Below are 14,208 nucleotides of genomic sequence, written 5' to 3'. Positions count from 1 at the left end.
GACGATTGGCTTGTTTTTTAGAAGGCTAAATTCAACTGTTATAACATGAAAAGTATAAAAATAGAAGGACATGACAATATTTTTGGATAATTTTTTTTACAAAGAGACACGTGTCATTATTTTATTGATCTATTTGAATTTATTAAAAAATATTTAAAATGAATCAATCACAAACTCTCACGTTATAAAAAAAAATATTAAAAAAATGGTGTTAAAAGAAATTTTTCCAAAATAGAATAGTAAATGGGAGAAGGTTCCTTGTTAGTGCGGAATGCTGCCATTGAAATAATTATCATTTGACGACTGTAAATTTGTTGAGATAAGTCTGAAGACTTTTGATGGGTGGTTGGAAATTGAAAGTGTCTCAATTATTTTATTAAATCGCTGCCCCTGTGTCAGAGACATACGTGAGGCTTAGACAGTGACAACTCATAAATAAAAGAAAAGATATTAAGACCATTCATTTATGAATGTTCCTCCCGGCACCTCTTTCTTTTTTTCCTGTAACTCCAAATTTACTTTATTATCTTTCATTTATTTAATAAAATTAAACTATAATTAATAAACCCTACACTCCATCCTTTATGGTGTGATTGTGATGCTGTTTGTTATTGTTTTAGACTTTGAACATAGACCAGAAAAGAAGAACGAGAAGAAGAAGAAAAGTTCCCTATGTTAATACATTTTTTATTTTGTCACACATCGTAGAGTCAAATCGCTCCTTGAGTTGCGGTTTTAAAGAGACAAAACAACTAAAAACTCTATTAACAACTATTGAAACAAATAAGAAAAAGTAAAAAAATTTAAAATTAATAATAATATATTAAAAAAATAAATAAAATAACAAAAGTATCACTAATTATAATACTTAAATAAATACAAATAAAAGAATATAATATTTAACAAAATAAAATTTATACATAGGAATAATAATAATTATTTAATTAATAAATAATTTAAAAAAAATTCTAAATTCATAAAAAAAATTAACTAAAATTATATACATAAAAAATAATATAAAAAAATATTTAAGAAACAAATAAACCAATTTACGAAAATATAGTTTAGTGATAATAAAAATTATTTAATTCAATAAATTAATAAATATTTAATCTAAATTCATAATTAATACTTAATCTAAATAACATTAATAATAAATAATATATAAAATTTTATAAACTTAAAAAAAGGTTTAAACCTCTTTTTGGTCTCTAAGTTATGAGCGGATGTTCAGTTTAGTCCTTGCTTTTAAAAATGTAAACCTTTGGTTCCTAAGTTATAAAAAATATATCAAATGAGTCATTTTTTGATGTTCATGGTCAAAGTACAAAGAGCAATCTAAAGTGTTGTTATTATTAAGAAACAAATTAAAGCAATCTAAAGATGTAGCAGTTGCTAAGAAACAACCAAAAACAGTATTTCAAGTAAAAAAAGCACTCATTTGATACATTTTTTATAACTTAGTGACCAAAGATTTACATTTTTAAAAACGGGGACTAAACTGATCATCCGCTTATAACTTATGGACCAAAAATAGGTTTAAACCCTTAAAAAAATTAAGTAAAATTAAGAAACAAACTAAAATTAGAAAAATAACAACTTGAAAAAAACTTCATAAACATTGAAAACTCAAAACGCATTCTGATATGCGTTTGCCTCACACCGCAGTTCGAACTGCGTTTTATCCAAACCGCATTGTGATATGCGGAGAACGAAGGTCTGCACCCCCAAAATTTTATCTACCGCATCTCCATCGACGGTTGCCTTCTGCTGCTGATCCAGCTGCGGCGCGACTACATCCGCCGTTCGTACTGCGGAGGCGTCCATTTGCGCTTCGACAGCACCCCCAAAACCCATTTGTCGTTCGTACTACGACAGAGTTTAACCGCATTACCATTTGCAGTTTCATATGCGGCATCCCAAAACCCATCCGCACTTCGTACTGCGACTGTCGTTAACCGCAGTGCAATTTGCGGTTAACCCTCCCCGCATCCCATTCGCTTCATGTAAACACGCACACACTTTTTAATACAACAGAGGTGCAACCACAAATCACAAAACATGATTCTCACACAAGATCTACGAGAGGAAAAATAGACGCCAGAAAAAACTTAAAACACGATCTTGGAAAAGAAAAGAACGAACAACCGATATCCAACTACTCCACTCGAACGCAACAGAGCTGCACAGGTTGAAGGGGTGGACAAAAAGACTGGTAAAGAGGAGAATGAAGAAAGGGGGTGTAGGGTTTCTTTTGTGTGAGTTGCGGTTAACTTTTTATAAACCCAATAAATAGGATGACAAAAGTAGGAGTAGGGCTACAGTGAGAATTAAAAGAAAAATGGGAGGTGCAGGACGAGATCACGGAGGTGCAGGGAGGAACACTCTTCATTTATAGTAGTACATATAAGATAACTTACCAAACCATTTCTGAAGCGGAAAATATTAACATCATTTTTTATAAATGATACATATACTTTTCACTTAATTTTTAATATGACTTTTTTTTTTCTTTCCTTTCTTCTCAAACTCATTTTAGCGCACATTCCATTATTATCTTGATATCTTTGCTTCCACATTTTTTTTTCTATATTTTCTCTTTAACTCTTTATTTCTCATCAAACAAGCATCCATATACAGTATTCAATTTTCATCCATTCTTCTCTTTCATTGTCCCCCACTCAGCTTATAGCCTCCATCTTCATTACAAATATCATCTACTCTTTTTGTTTTTTTTATAATGTGTTTTAATATTGTTGTGTGGGAAAATGACATTTAAAAAAGATTTGTAGATTGTCTATTAAAATCTTTTAGTTCAGTTAGCGAAATTGAAGAGTTGAAAGCGAAATGAAAGTTGCTTCTCACCCAATTAGAGATTAATTTCTTAAAGTGATTATCATGTCGTGAATAAAAAGAAGAAGAAGAAGAAGAAAGTTTTGATGTATGGAAACGCAAAAAAACTGATATTTTCACTCAAAGATTAATAACAATTTAGTATCAATTTTCTTATAAATAAAAATTCACAAATAATATTTTATTGGTTTTCTTTTCCGAACTTAAAATTTGTAGGATTTTTTATCTATTTTAACATTTACAAGATAATTTCGTGTGAAAATTTTAGATTAAGAAATTTGGGATATAGTTTTCCTGTACATTTTAAATTTATGTTGCTTTTATATAATTTTTTTTATCGTTAAGTCAATTTTATGCGAATTTAAACTTAACCATAAAATTTGGAGAAACATTTTGTTAATTTAGAAATCATTGTTGCTTTACAAAAAAATCGTAACATGTAGAAATTGTGTAAGTAAAACTTTTTGTCAGGTGCAACTTTCAACAAGTTATAAAGTAACTAAAAACAAATATGCGTTTGCCGGGAGTCGAACCCGGGTCTATTGCTTGGAAGGCAATTATCCTAACCGTTGGACTACAAACGCTTGATACATTGTTAGATGCATATTGTAATAAAACAATAATTGTTTCATATACTTGATCATCTGAATTAGAATATGATATGCGGAACTCTACTTCAGTCAGAACCCAAATTAAGGAAATAGCAATGATAATATATATCATAGATTTGAAATGCTCACTTAGATAACTTTGTTTCTTATATTTCATATTTTAAGTGTTGGCACTTTTTATTAAATTTTAAAAATAAAAATAGCAATTAAGAAATATATGTTTTAAAAAAATAATATAATGTGTTAAAAAGATATTTTTTATAATTTTTTACAGCTATATGTATACAATGTCACCAATTCTTCTAATTTTCCTTTAATAAAATGTGTGTTTCTTATTTTAAATTTCAAACAAACAAGTCTTTAAAAAAGTTTAAATGATCCACAAATCATATTTTTGTTAACGTCTTAGCGAATCATCCAAAAAAAATACGTGTACTTGATAATTGAAAATTAAAAGCAAATTCACAAAAAAAAAAAAACTTTAAATCTAACACTGTATTTTTTTTTATCATCAGCAATAAAAAAAAAGCAAATAGGAGTATGTAACCTCTATATTATAACTAGAAATTGTGTGACCAGATTAAGATACACACGTCCAAGACCACTAAGAAAAAAAAAATATTGTGCATAGGTTCTTTAAACACTTTATGTTTTTTTTTTAGATAATTTTTTTCAAAGTGTTAATTGATGTAACAGTTCAAAACTCTTACTAGTGAATATTATAGTTAGTTAATTAATGTGACAGATTTTGTATATTTTTACAACAGCATTCATAATGCAAAATCTAGTGAATACAATAATTAGTTAATTAATGTGAAATTTTTTGCATTTATTTATGACGACATTTACAATGTTTTTGTAGATATTACGAGAAGATTTTCATGTTATGATTCTAAGAAAAATAGTGTCTATAACATCAAAAGCAAATCTAGACTATGCATCCGAAAATGGTTCGTAACAGATAAAAGTATTTTAACTCATTTGAATAGTGAAAACATTACAAGATTTTGTATTGAGATTGATAACTTTCCACCCTATTCTACTCTCCATCCAAGTTTTATACACATGGACTCAATTAAACACCAACCTAATAAGGCACAAATATAAATCTCACCTACCTATTATGACAATGAGATATTACAATTTTTAACAACCTTCTTACAACTAGAATCTTGATAAAGGAACATTATAGTCATATAAGTATATGCATATAATTTTACCTTTATAATTTAAACAGTGTTAAATAAGATTAAAATATTTTATTTATTTATAAAATCAACACCTATATTAGTTGTATGGTTCTATTTCATACAACGACTAATATAAAATTTGAAGTAGATAATGTAATGGACATACATAAAGGATTGTTATATGTGTATATGATTATTTAGTTTCCCTTTGATGGGGTACTACTTCCAAGCTATATGACTCAAGTCAAGTAGAAGATTCTAATGATAATGTATGGGGAAGCTAATGGAAATGAAGAAAGGTATTCGGCTTTTGTTGTTTAAGAGGTGGGGTGTCGACTCATTTCCAAGTTATATGACTCTAAAAAGGGGAAGAGACTATGATGGTTTTTGATGTGCTCTCAAGAGAGATCAGGAACTTGTAAAAAAAATGGCTAGAGAAAATCTAGAAAGGATACTCTAGTTTTTGTGACCAAAGTTGAGTAATATGACACCAAATTGATAGGACAAATTTACTCAAATTCAAAAGGTGATTTTACATGGAAGAGACACGTCTATTTATAAGTTTAGGTAACTATAGAGATGTCTCCAGATTAAAAAAGTAAAATCTTAATACTCTAACTTGGAGACTTGGATAAAAATTCTCCCCATTAGGAGGATGACACATGGTCACTGTTAAAGAAAAATAATCTCCATTAGGAATATGACACATGACCACTGCTAAGAAAAAATCAATTCCATTAGGATCATGTTATGTGACCACTACTCTTCCAAAATAATATGACATTCTTACTATTTACCTTGGAAGAAAAGGCTTCTCATGTAGAATTAGGATAATCTCTCTTTAAAATTTATACTACATGACCCATGATAGATCCAAATGAAAATCTTATATTATTTGGCCAATTATACAAAGCCCAAAAGAAAATCTTATACTATTAGACCCACACTTTGAGACCTAAAATAAACTTATTATACTAAGAACTCACTGATGACAAAAGCTTAGACCCACCTTTCACTTATGACTCTAACTCTTCTTAAACGTATTTGGTCATGGCTAGGGGTATGTCATCACCTTCCCAATTGCATGCACCTCATCTAAACCAAGCCATCACAATGCTTTTACATCTGTGTATACTTAGACTTATAAGACTAATTAAAGATTTACAAATTTTATGCACATAACTAGGCACAAACATCACTCGAATAAGAAAAACTTACATTAGAAACCTTATTTATAATCAAAATTCATGTCTTAACTTGAATGAGATTAAAAACTTCTTCAACATCTTTCACCTTATTTATAAAGATAGTGGTATTTCTATCAAAATATTCTATACTAAATAATCCACATACATTTTCCATACTGTATCACTCTTTCTATCTAATTTTTTTAGACTAAAGTGATAAAAGTAATATAATGTAATAACATACATGTTGATATTTAACATTTGAATGAAAAATAAAGATTTACTTATTTATTTATTTATTATTTTTACATTCACTCCGTTAACTTTTCTATTTCTTTTTTCAACTTTTTTAGAAAATCTTGCAAACCATTTTTCTCTAATCGCTGGCTAAGGTATCTCATCTAGAAGTATTCATAAGAAATTACATATTTCAACTAAATCTAGAATTGAGTTACGGTCACTCACCATAGTGAGTTTAGTTATTTTTTCATTCATTTTTTTTTTCTCAATCTTTTTATTACGAGATTTTATTTCTATTTGTTTTAGTAAATTTTCATACAAACTTATTCTATTTATCTCGTAAAATTTCATACCAAATTAGTTCTATTTTTCCTTTACATTAGTATTAAGATTATATATACATGTGTATCATAAATTCACATTTTTTCTAACATTAATGTTTTTATTTTTAACTCACAAATATGCAATTGAGATATCACCAAATATTTAAATCATTAAAAAAATAATTCATAGAAATCTATTAGTTGATATTAGATAAATAAAAAAAGAAAACACTTTAATAATAGATATTTATTATTTAGACACCAAACCAATAACTAAATTTTTGTTTTTCTATATTTTATCATTAAATCATTTTTCTATATAGAGAATTTATTTAAGTAATATAGTCAAACAAATATTTTTTTTATATAATATGATTACTAAATTTGCTTTTATAGCAATAATTAAATTAGTTTATAAACAAGAGGCTAAATGATTTTTAACATTAGTTCATTTAGTTTCTAAATTAATCTCTAATTACATTAATAGCTACTTTTATCACTTTAAAAACTATTTTTTTTTCTTATGGTGACCATAGTATTTGCTAAATTATATTTTCTACATTACAAACTTGTATGTTTAGCAGCATCCAACATCTGTCGGAAGCATTCTATTGAACTTGAAATGATAATATGAAAAGATATAATTTTATTAAACATAATAGCAATATCATAATAAATAATTCACTAGCATATATTATGAAATAATCTTAATCAACCAAGCGACTCGTATTAATATAACAACAGATTTGTTGGACAAAATTAGCTTTTGTAATTAATAGGTTCATATACCATAAGTTGCAAACTGTAGCTTTTGTTAGTATTAAGATAGAAAAATATAGTTATATATTTTTTATTATATAAACAAAATTTTAGCTGATTTTTTTCTGAAAAAATAAATGATAGATATTTCCATAACACGACCGTTTAAACTAAAAGAATATATGCGTTTGCCGGGAGTCGAACCCGGGTCTATTGCTTGGAAGGCAATTATCCTAACCGTTGGACTACAAACGCTTGACAAGTTCTATAATTTTATTTAATTATATATAATAAATTAAGTTTACCACATAAAAATGCAATCGTTTCATATGCTTGGTCTTCTAAATATGATTATTTTATAGGGCATTCCATTTGAGTCAGTACCCAACTTAAGTAAATAAGAATGAAGAACAATGATAATGTACATAATATATTTAAATAACTTTTTTCTTACATTTTAAGTGTTGGCACTTTTTAATATTTTTTTTAAGTAAAAATAATAACTTGGAAAATAATTCTTTAATGGTTCTTTATTATTCCTGTTGTGCAGAAGAAAAAAAAACATAAATCGGATATCACGAACGAGTATCAATTACACTTTCAAATGAAAAAATAAAATAAAAATTGAAAGTCACCAAATCTTCTAATTTCTTGTAACAAAATACGTCTCTCATTTTAGGAAAAGTCACATGATCTACATATTATACACAAAGTTTGGTCACACACACAAAAGACCTCTTAACACTTAGTAAACTACACAAAAACACCTTTATCAATAGATATATGTCTATATATAAAGTCAAAATTCGTACAGACAAAATAACTTTAAATCTAACACTCTAGTGTAATATGCATGTTATTTTGGACCATCGGAAGAAATAGGCAAAAAATTTCGTAACCTTTTAGCTTCTTTACATTCACTCGAATACATTTTTACTCATTTCTGGTCAATCTAAATTGTAATTCAAAAAGGTTGAATTAAATCAATTAAAAATATTTATGAAAAGTCACATATCCTAGTTAAACCCTAACTTGCGAGTTATTGTCACCACTAGCAATAATGAATCTAGTGGTTTTCTTCATTTTCAATTTTTTCTTAATATTTTATTTTCATTTGTAATTGTTTTGTCAAATTATATTAAAGGTTATTCTATGTTTTATTATTTTGCATTAGTATTTTAATTTTTACATACAGCTTGTTGAAAGCGAGGAAAATAAATATAGAAAGGTCTAATTGGTTCATATGGTATAACGTTGAATCTAATATTTGTGTGATTTATGAAAGTTGTTAAAAGTGAAGAGTAAGAAGAAGGCGTGCAGAGAAACCGACTATTTTGAATGGTCTCGAAATGTAAAAGCGAGCTGCCCATGACGCATTGACTTAATACTACCATCGTCATCTCATACTCATACACTACAAATCAAACACAGAAACTTATGGGAAGTTACCAAAAACAGGAAGACCACCTCTACCAACCTAACTTCCACATCCACGCGCCAACTGCTTCCTATTTTCCAAATGTCATTTTAAACCACACACATTTTCTCTTCAGTTCACACCATTAACAAAAAAAAATTATATTATTATATAGCATCATAATATTTTTTTATCATTTTTTTAATAACTTTTTTACAACAGAATACGTGTTATCACTTTATTGATTTGTTTAAATTTATAGTTAAAAAAATGTTTGAAACTGGGCCAATTACAAATTATCAAATATCAAACAAAATTAAAGTATAATTAATATTACAACAACCTATTGTCGTTAAAGTTTCTATTAATGATCACCAAAATATAAATTAATTGGTTAATTTTATTCATCAATAAATTACTTACGGAAGATGATATTTTGACACCAATTTTTGACATTATTTTGACACTACACACGTGTCAAAATGTGGTTGGACAGTTTCAAATTATTAAAAAAAACTGAAATAGGGACATATTTGGAAGAAAAAACCAAAGTTTCTTTTTCTAATTTGAAATCGTCCAATCATATTTTGACACGTGTGCAGTGTCAAAATAGTGTCAAAAAATTGGTGTCAAAATGTTATTTTCCATTACTTTATGCCTAAAAAAAACTCTAACTTAAAAGTTAGAATATATTCTACATCTCATCTCATACACGATCGGTTACACAAACGAACCTTCTTCGACAAAGACAGTAAGATTACACAAGGGTCGTCCTATTCCCCATTACAGCAGAAAGACTTCAAATTCTTGATACTCAACTACAAAACTAACTTAAATGTTATCAGCCAAATACCAAAATCCTGTCGGTTGTATTTTTTTTTTGTACTGCCGTCTTTCTCTTGACTTGGCAAGGGACCATGCTTCAACAAAACTTGAAGTCCAAGTTTGTCTTTCCTTTCCATCTAGTTATCCTATAAAAACACAACACGCGAACAACCTCATTTTATCTATGAAACAAACCCCATAGCTTCCATTTTCGCTCTCTCTCAGTCTCCACTTTCTATGGCACACCTTCGTTCCCATCTGCTTCTCTTCTTCATTCTCTTCGCTTCCCTGTGTTCCTGTCTGGAAAGCAGAAAGCTTCATCTCGGACCTCACAAACCCAGCAGCACGGTGGTTGACCCATCTCTGTTTTTCGCTTCTCTTCCCAAAGGCACCGTCCCATCTTCCACACCCAGCAAAAAAGGCCACTCAACCGTCGTCGATGAGAAACTCATTGGGCGTCAACTAATAACCACTGAACGACTTCTTCTGCAATCTGTTCCCAGCCCCGGTGCTGGCCATTGATCACCTTCACAACCGCTATTTGTTCCTTCATCAAGTGTCAACATTTTTTTATTTCTTCAGTTTTCTGATATTCTTTGCACCGGAGGACATACCATAATATAGGGATTAGGGATATGCAGTCGAATGTATAAAGATGGTTGTAGTTTTTGTATGTACACACGGTCCTGTTTTTCTCTCTTGTGGATTATCCGCAATACTTTTTATTTTATTCGTCATTGCTGAGGGAAAATATGTATACTCATACTCACATTTTTGTCTTCTACATCTGCTACTTAGTTTGGTCTGTACAAGCAAGTTTTAAATAAACACACGTCTTAATATTATCACGCTAGTTATGCCAAGAGAAAATTACATTTCAATCCAATTTACTTTTTCTATCGTGATTAATTAATGGATTTTGTTTTATACCATGCATAATCTTAGTCAGTCTGATATTATGGGATGCAAAATTGGGAGGGATTCGGATCTATTACCTATCTCTCTCACCCTTTCACTCTTACCCGTCAACTTTATATTTTCTGTGCTAGTACCTTACATGAATTTGTTTCCATGACACAATGTTTTAATAAAAGGTCATTCGCTTTAATGCACAATAATATCTCATTACCCATTTTTAGTGCTTTGAACCTGTAGGAAGAAAAGAAAAGGAAAGGAAGAATGGGATTTGGATTTGTTTCTACCATTATAGTTTACAAACACAGTAGTCTTCCACTTCGGCATGTCAAAACTAAAAAATGCCAGAGAAAAACGCGTCAAAGATGGGTTGTATTTGTTGCATTTCGTCAAGTTAGATGGGGATCACCGTCTTGCAGTGTCATTGGCTATTGCAGTTTGTGATGTTACAATTTTCTTTTCATATTGGCAATATTGCTTTAGTATAAAGCATGAATAAAAAATGGATTTTGATTTGTGAGCTTCACGTTTCAAAGGTAAACGTGAGCAACAGGTATTCATTGACTTATGCGAAGCAGTTTTGTACTATTCATTTATTTCTTTTCTACAGAGAAAATGTCTTTTTCGAACTAAGGTGACCAGCCTGAATAATAAAATATTTAACCCCACTACAAAATCGTCAATCAAGTTTATTTCCACAGGAAACAATGTGCATTCCTTTTGGAATCAAGAAGGTTCGTGCTTGATTTCCATTTTTGGGTCCCTTTCAATGCATTTTTCAAAGTCTTAAATAAACTATATCCATGTTTTGAACGAGTCGGACACAGAAAATTGGATTCCTTTTGGTTTCTTCTACCATTTCCCATTTTCTTCTCTTCCTCACTAACAACCACGCGCTTCCTACAAAATAAGACTCCCATTAGGAAGTATTTTTCAATTCAACCTGATCCACCTTCGTTGTTTCAAGGACTAAGCACAATCAGTTGAGAGAGAGAATGAAACAGAGAACAAGTACCCAGTTTGAAGTTAAAAATCCGTTGAAGTTCGTATTGTGCACGTCATTCTTTTGGCTATGAAAGTGAATTATAGTAGAGAAATAAGCATTAGGATGCTGTGTTGAACTTATATAAATCGACGAAACCGTATTAATGCACTTACATTCATTTTTAAAAGTGTTTTTAGTGCTAATGAAATTGAAAAATAAAATCACAAGTATTTTAAAGTTTTCAAAGTTTGGGACATGGGCCTTGGAACTTAGTCTCGCCCACGTTGTCTATACATTTGAAATAATGATATCAACGTAACCAGCCACGAATTGCTACTGTAATTTTGCCCCTACAGAACTAACACAAGGGCTCCACAAACCACCGCTCATTTGAAAACCATCAACCCAAAAATCAATTTGTCTGCCTACTGTCTGTCACACTGTTTTCATCCAAAACACACCATATATTTTCATCATAATTTTCTTAAAAAATCATAACTAATCTTACGAAGGAAAAAAGTAAGAGAGGATCAAGAAAAAAAAGAGAGTATAGGCTATAAATAAGTCTTCTTTTACACTAATACTCGGTATCCAATAATCTCATATTATTTAAAAAAAGTTAAGATCAATTTAAACATATTTTTTTTTTCAATTCTCCAAACCAAGAAAAAAAATTTCCAAACTTTAAAATAGATAGCATATGGAAAATGGTAATTGTCATATTGTCTATGCGAAAATGAATATTCCCTTAACTGTCAATATAAAAAGAAATTGTTCCAGTAAAAGACTTGATGTGGGAACAATATTTATTGTAGCTAATTATAATCTAGAACATTATTGTAACATATTTAAACCATTAACGAGATTCATTACCCCTTTCATATTATAAAAAACACTTTTGATTTTTAGCTGCAATGTGATCTATTGAAAAATAAAAATAAAAGAAATGAAATGTAGGGAAATATCAAGTTACTAAAAATTAACCATAGAAAATAAAATAGACATTACACTCCGTCTAAAACATTGTAGATTTAGATTAGTATATTGACACAAAATCTAATTTATATTTAGATATCCACACCAATTTCATATTCACACTCAAAATTCAACATTATTTATTTCTTCAAACTGATGATTCTACCACGTGCCCATGCAACACGCACGCAACTTGTTTCTTGCAAAATATCTTGAGAACGGAGAATACTGTAGTTCGATTGGACAACAAGCATGTGAAAATTCTTCGTCAAACTATAAAATGTGGGCGTGGGCAAGAGTCATGTTACACATGCATAGGTGTTTAATAATCTTTGCAACACTACTTTCTTTTTAATATTTATAATATACTGAATAACATCAACAAGTGGCCTATTAGCTCAGTTGGTTAGAGCGTCGTGCTAATAACGCGAAGGTCGCAGGTTCGATACCTGCATGGGCCATTTTGAAACGTTTTTACCTTTTACGTAAATGTTTTTTCTTTAATTACATTCCTTCTTGTTTGGGCTTCTGAGTTGCCTGGCCTGCCTGCGTTTGGGCCTATAAAGCCATATTCTTGAACTTCATGTCAATTCTGACAACTTTGGGCTAAATTATTAAACGCACCAATAAATTAATCGTATGCAAATTTCAATGTCACAAATAATAACTTTTAATTATAGAATAAATAAATCATATACTCGGGTAAAAAAATATACACAACTTGCAATAGAAATGATTAATGAGCAAGAAGTGAAAAAAATAAATATATAAATATAAAAAGAAACGCATTTTATATTTATAAAAAATCTCGCCTATTATCATCTTTATTCTCCACACTAAAAAGCTGACACGTAGAAAGAAGTGTTTGCACTTGATTTGTAAAAGAATATTCAAAACCTGCTTTAAGGTATTAAGATCTTTACGGCTACCTTTTTTTTATTTTAGTTTATTTTGCTTTACTTTTCCTTGTTGAAGCATATTGCCCATCATGCCAAAGTTAAAATTGCTGGGTATTTAGGTCTACTTCTCTATGATCATGCACACACTTTGTCACTCTTTGATTTCAGCTCTTTTTGATCTATAAACTTTTTTTTTTCAATTTTAAGCAATTCAAATATATTTAAATAATATGTTATTTTTAAGGAAGTGTTACACATAATTTCTAACGAAAATGCTTAGTTAACTTATTTGATGAATTTTTTAACAGTACTGGTTTTAGTTTTTAATTATGTAACTGTGTGAGAAAAGGTGAAAAAAAAAACCAAGTTTTGGTTCCGCCGCAAAAAAACGTATGCATGAGTGGTATAACCAGCCAGCACCTATACCTATTTCCCATCGAAATCCTATGCAAAATTAGAATTTATTAAGATTGCATCAGAGAAAAAGGTTTTAAAGTGATGAGATTACACATAACGAAACAAAAAAACTACACCGATGTTTCTCCGGAACTAGACACTAAGGTTCCTTCCCAATGACTCAAAATGATTCTCTCCACCATCAATATGAAAAGGGTTAATTAATCATCAACTACACTCATATTCAGTTGCGCTGTGTTCTTAACGACAACAATATTATTCAACCAAACTGCGAAGCTAGCTAGCTAAATGTTCGTGTTCTTGGTCTTGTCTCTATAGGTCTTTATTTTTTAATTCTTTCTATAGGTCTAACATAAGAGATACTAATCCTGATTCATTATAATCACACGTGGATGCTTCCTATATTTTATCAACTTCTTCTCTAGGGCGGCTTGGTCACTTTATATTAGCCCCTTTAATATTAGTTATAAAGGTGTGCTAATTATCTTTTGTCGTTTCTTCCAGAGTAAAGGCCTATATTAATTTATTAAAATGTGGGCTGTTCTTTTGTTTAATCAAGCACTTCTTTTCATTCACTTCATTTTCAACAGGTTAGGATAAATTAAGCGATTT

At 29.6% G+C, this 14,208-nt stretch overlaps 3 non-coding genes across 3 annotated transcripts; 1 reads left to right on the top strand and 2 right to left on the bottom strand.

Annotated features, from left to right (window-relative positions):
* Nucleotides 1-3,365: 3,365 nt before the first annotated feature.
* TRNAG-UCC lies at nt 3,366-3,437 on the bottom strand. Its single transcript has one exon. It is a non-coding gene; the product is annotated as a tRNA-Gly (tRNA).
* A 3,909-nt stretch (nt 3,438-7,346) lies between these two features.
* Nucleotides 7,347-7,418, bottom strand: TRNAG-UCC. Its single transcript has one exon. It is a non-coding gene; the product is annotated as a tRNA-Gly (tRNA).
* Nucleotides 7,419-12,667: 5,249 nt separating this feature from the next.
* Nucleotides 12,668-12,741, top strand: TRNAI-AAU. The gene has a single exon. It is a non-coding gene; the product is annotated as a tRNA-Ile (tRNA).
* Nucleotides 12,742-14,208: the final 1,467 nt, after the last annotated feature.

The sequence above is a fragment of the Vigna radiata genome, chromosome 10, assembly GCF_000741045.1.
Source record: "Vigna radiata var. radiata cultivar VC1973A chromosome 10, Vradiata_ver6, whole genome shotgun sequence".
Classification (NCBI taxonomy): domain Eukaryota; kingdom Viridiplantae; phylum Streptophyta; class Magnoliopsida; order Fabales; family Fabaceae; genus Vigna; species Vigna radiata.
Note: the sequence above shows the minus strand (reverse complement) of the source record. Positions and strands in the feature narration are given on the sequence as shown.